Below are 6,108 nucleotides of genomic sequence, written 5' to 3'. Positions count from 1 at the left end.
GTATGTATGTATGTATGTATGTATGTATGTATGTATGTATGTATGTATGTATGTATGTATTTATGTATGTATTTATGTATGTATCTCTCACTCTCTCTCTCTCTCTCTCTCTCTCTCTCTCTCTCTCTCTCTCTCTCTATATATATATATATACATATATATATATATATATATATATATATATATATATATATATATATATCAAGGACTACTATACGGAAGAACGCTCAAAGTCGATTTCCTGACTCCGCTAACGAAGGCCATTATTTTTATCAAAGTTGTAGTGTTCTTTTACGTTCCAGTAATAATTTTTGAAAATCTTTTACTTTTAATATGGTGAACTAATGTGGCGTTGTAAATTGTAAAGGGAATTATAATAAATTTAATAAGTGTCGTGTTTTTAAATTACCTAAAGATGAAGTTGAGAAACAGAAATGGATTAACGTGCTTCCTTCACGTAAAAATTTTATTATGGAGCCATCTAAATTCTTTATATGTGAAAAACATTGGCCTGAAAATACATTTTCAGGCCAAGAAAAAGGAACATTAAAAAATATATTTTTAATGTTCCTTTTTCTTGTTTACCAGCACCAAAGCCTGTGCTTCGCCAATCTAAGCCTGAGGATCAGCAATTGAAGTATTTCATCAAAAAGGATAGAATAAATTCGTTTTCTGATTTTGATCCTGACACCGAATTACACAAAAAGTATGAAAATATAGTAATATCTCGACAAGAGGATAAATTCTTATGCATTTTATGTCAAAAGATTTCAAAGAGAGTTTTATGACAGTTATTGTTTATGATAAGTGTACCTTGTGTTCACCACTAACTTTTTCTGCTTTTAAACATGGAATTAGTGTTTCATTAGGTAACATATTGAATCCAAACAATGGCTTAATCTTCTACTCACAATTTTTCGAAGCATTTAATTTAATTCATAATTATAAACTCCATGTTAATGATGTTATTCAAAAGGTGTCAAATACTCTTTCAGAAAATGAATTTGAATTAGATGATGATATTAACTTAGACTCTTGCGTAACAAAAGTTTCTCTATAGCTGATTATTGCTTTGCAATCCAGTCTTTTTATAACTGCAACTACCATCAACTTCGTGATTTTTTAGTCCTTCCAAGTAAAAGAAAGCTGCAGTCTATAATTTCTGCCACTAACATTGATCATGTTTTACAAAAAACATTTGAAAAAGTAAAAAATAATTACCAGAAAAATATTATTTTGATAGTTGACGAGGTAAAGATTAGACCAATAGCTGCTTATTCATGTGGAGTTTTAAATGGGATGACAAAAAATGATCCAGAATCCAAAGCAACCTCTATGCTATGTGTTATGATGAAACGCTTGCATGGCGGACCTAGTTTAATAATTTCTGTTACTCCTGTTTACAAACTAACATCATTGTATCAGTTCATTGTTGTGAAAGAAGCTGCTATTATGATTGAAAAACACGGTGGAATTGTTTTAGGATCAGTAACTGATAATCATAAAATCAATCAGCAATACTGCAAAATATTTAACAGAATTACTGACTATCAGGCCATTCATCCATTAGACGATCATCGTGTTTGGTTTCTTTTGTTTGACACAGTTCATCTACTTAAATGCTTACGAAATAACTGGATTTCTGAAAAGTGTCAAAAGATATCTTTAGATAATAAAACCATAGCTTCATTTTCAGATGTGAAAGGTCTATATCAATATGAGAAGGAGAACATTTTAAAATCAGTTCCTTTATCCTATGCCGCTGTTTATCCTTTGAGACTTCAACTTCAGAATGTGCAACATGTTTTAAGAGTATTTAATGAGAAAGTAGTAGCTGCCCTGAAACTAAAAGGAGCTTATGAAACCTCCTCTTTTATTCAGAATATTTTAGATTGGTGGAACATTGTTAATGTTTCTGCAAAAGAGCAAGATATTAGGCTGAGAGATCACAACCGATCTGTGCAAGATTAAGATTCAAATAACCTTCAATTGTTTTTAGACATATTTAAATGTATGAAATCAGGACATGGATCTAAACGAGTTCAGTATGTTATCCATGATACCAAAAAAGCCCTTGTGCAAACCACTGAAGGGTTGATAGCTATCTGCAAGCATTTGTTTTCAGTTGGTTTTGATTATGTTTTGCTTCGTGAGCTACAAAGTGACAGAATAGAAGGAGAATTTTCTGTTTATAGACAATCAACAGGGGCAAATGCTTTTATGGAAGCTGGTGATGTTTTCTCTTTCTTATGCAACCTCAATTGAAACATGCATTTATGATGTGAGTCTTTCTGAAACTGAAGAGAACTCTGCTGCCTATGTGGCAGGGTGGCTTGAGAAAAAATGTGAAGGTGAACTAGTTTGTCCAGATGATGAACCTAAACTAACAAATGAAGCTAAAGACTTTATTGATGAAGTTTCAAGGGGATATTTGACAGTCCCACATGAGTGTACCTATCAGCTAGTTAAAATTGGTTTATGCTTTGTAAAAGAAAAAAAACACAGAGCATGTTGTAGAAAAAGACTTATAAACATTCTTTCTGTAATGGACACATACTATGATTAAGGTTTATCTTCAAAAAGCCTTTTTAGGCGTTTTGCAAATGTTCTCCTGCATGAAATGCAGCACTTGGATAAAGACCAAACGAAAAATGCATGTCTTTATCAGATATCAATTAAGAAGGCACGCCTAGCTGAATAATGTCATTATGATATATATATATATAATATTTTGTTGTTTCTTTTTTTAAGAAGTTTATTATATTAAATTCATGTTTGTTTTTTTAAAGTTTTCACTTTGTTAAAAAGTCTCTAGAGGGTATAATGTTTACGTTTTTTCATAGACGAATTTTTTTATATTGATCTTTTATGCTTTTTTAAATAAGTTTTTAATTTGCTATTTATTTTTTATTAACAATAACGCAAAATTATTTTAATAATATTTCAGTAATTTGATTTTATAAAACGCTATTTCGGCCAAATTTAGTTAAATAAGAGTTTAGTGAGAAATATTGAATGGCCTTTGCTAGCGGAGTCAGGAAATCGACTTTGCGCGTCGTTCCGTATAGTAGTCCTTGATATATATATATATATATATATATATATATATATATATATATATATATATATATATATATATATATATATCCTTGGAGTCGGAAAATCACGTGATTTTACGTATTTTTTGATAGCGTGAATGGTTACCATCTTAGTAGGGATAAAACAAATTATCAATTAAGTGAAGAAAGCAGCAGAAAGCGAACATAAAGTAAGTTAAAGAGTCTATAAACTTTTTTTTTTTATTGTTATTAAGGTGCCCCAAGAAAACCTTATAAAAGATGTCTATTTATGAATACTTTGAATGAATAATTAGATCGTAGTCCCGCTGAACGTTACAAAAACAAACTTAAAATCCTTGGAGTTGATTAATATATATATATAAATTCCCTGCAGATACTTGGAAAGTTGACTCCACTGAAAAGCCATCTGTTCAATATCATGACGTTTATCATTATTTGATAAAAACTCCAAGAATCTTTTTTCAGGAAGCTATGTATAACTACAAAGCATTGGATGCTCATAAATATTTTGTGTCTGGCTTGGTACAAACAGAAGTAAGGCTGTCCTATTGAACAAACAACCCAACTCACACACCATGGATTGCTGTTAACAACAAAGGATTGATTATATTAAGTCACTGTAACTGCATTGCAGGGTGAGTTAAATGATTTTTTTGTTCTTTATTTTTCCCCAGATAATTTTCTCGTCTTAGATTACATACTATCTAAGATTAATAATCCAAACACAATGCTTGCATTATGAGGGTTAAGATTATATATATAATAGCTAAATTAGACATCGTGTGTATATTCTATACATAATTGTTTAATGTCTAAAAAAAATGTACAATCTAAAGAAGATTGTTTTTTTTTAATTATTCAAAAATTAATATTTTTTAGATTTTATTATTTAATTTTATACAGACTTGGTGAAACCTGCTCTCATGTTGCTGCTGTTTTGTATAAATTACGAGCAGCAGTCCGTTTAGGCTTGACATTCTTCAATACTACATTTGAATATTCTATCTTCAATACTACATTTGAATATTAGGAGTATTCGAAAAAATTTTGAGAAATTAAAACAATTTTTATTTAGCACCAAACTTAATTATCTAATTATTTGCCTTACAGAAACATGGTGTTGGGATAAGGAAGTTAAAAATGACTATAATTTTCAACTTAATAATTTTAAGGTTGTCCATCAAGTTAGAGGCTCTGAAAAAACAGGCGGAGGAGTGTGCGTATTTGTGCATAACTCGTTAACTTTTAAATTACGCATGGACCTTTGTTTGGTGACTAATGATTGTGAATCTTTAAAGATTGAGGTTATAACACGGCGATCTATACTGAAGGCCCTGCCATCGCGCAAACAGCGTATTTGACTGGGGGCCTATTTTAAACTGTACTTAACTATAATCGCCATTTTCGTTATATTGAAATATGTAAAAAAAAATGTTGTATTTATGGCTGTACTACAAATTATTTATCTGCTAAAAAGAAATCGGATAATTTGAAGATCTCAGTATATCGATTTCCTAAGAATGAAGAAGAAAAACAAATGTGGATTAAAGTAATTCCAAATGCAAATCTAAATGTAACTAATGAGACTGTAGTTTGTGAGTTGCATTGGCGGATAAATTTTGAAAAACAACAAGTCAGAGGAAAATATCGTCCTAAATTTCCACCATCTGTTTGGCCAGGCATACCTTCTATCAAATTCCCACTCAATCTCCTCCATTACGTTCAACAAATTGTGCTTCTTCGTGTTCTTGAAATTTCGCTCAAGATGAACTATCAACCTTTTTAGAAAAAGATAGAGTAACTTTTGCTGAAATGAAAAAAAATTATTTTAAGTAATGAAAGAGATTTAGGTATTCCATCGGTATGTTTTATGATAAATAACACTATTCATTTGCAATCACAAGCTTATTCAAATGGGGTTCCATGTTTTTTAATCAAGATTAGAAACAATTTGCATTTTGAAACTTATCATTATGGAGTCAAAATTAAAATTTCTACAATTTCTAAAAACAGAGTTTCCAAAATTAATGCATGGTCAATATTAGAAGAAGTCGTACGTTATTTAAAGAATTTGATTCTTGGAAGAAAAGAAATTGTAATTCAAGAACATTTAGCTTCTATGGGTTCACAGTGTATTGGTAGTAAGATTTATTCTAAAGAAATTATTATTAGATCTTTTCAGTATTTTGCTACGTCCAGAAATTTGTATAATCAATTGCGAACAGAATACCAATTGCCTTCTGTAAGAACTTTGACAAGAATAACTTCAAAAGTTTCTAAATTAAACGAAAAGCTTTTTTTGACAAATATTTTCAAATCTATTGAAGAAAAACAGAAACTTTGTTTGTTATTGCATGACGAGGTTTATGTTAAAAAAATGTTATTATATCATGGTGGTATATTATTTGGAAAAGCAATGGACGATTCAACTTCTCTTGCAAAAATTGTATTGAGTTTAATGGTTAATTGCTTATTCAGTGGACCATCGTTCATTACCAAAATGATACCTATAAGTAAATTAAACTCGTAATTTCTTTTCGAACAAATTAGCATTACTATCTAATCAATAAAGGGATCATCGGGTCAAGTCAAAGCTATAATATGTGATGGAAATAGAATTAATCAGGCATTTTTTAAAATCTTCAAAAGAACAGTTCCAAATAAACCCTGGTTGACTAATGATGGTATTTTCTTAATCTTTGATTAAGTACATTTGCTTAAAAACATTAGAAATAATTGGCTTACTGAAAAAACTGGTTAACTTATTTTTTATGATAAAGGAGTACATAAAGTAGCACAATGGGATCACCTTAAAAAGCTTTATGAACTTGAATCCAAAAATTTAGTTAAATTATCTAATTTAAATGAAGTTTCAATATTTCTAAAGCCAATTGAGAGGCAGTCAGTTTCTACCTGTTAAAGGGTATTTTGTGACAAAACTTACCATGCTTTAATTAATCATCCAGGACTGCAGCATATAAAAGAAAGACAAGATACAGCAGAATTTATTAATATATTTGTATCATGG

The sequence above is a fragment of the Hydra vulgaris genome, chromosome 03 (genome assembly GCF_038396675.1).
Source record: "Hydra vulgaris chromosome 03, alternate assembly HydraT2T_AEP".
In the NCBI taxonomy this organism is placed as follows: Eukaryota; Metazoa; Cnidaria; class Hydrozoa; order Anthoathecata; family Hydridae; genus Hydra; species Hydra vulgaris.
The sequence above is the reverse complement of the archived record's forward strand: the minus strand, read 5'-3'. Positions refer to the sequence as shown.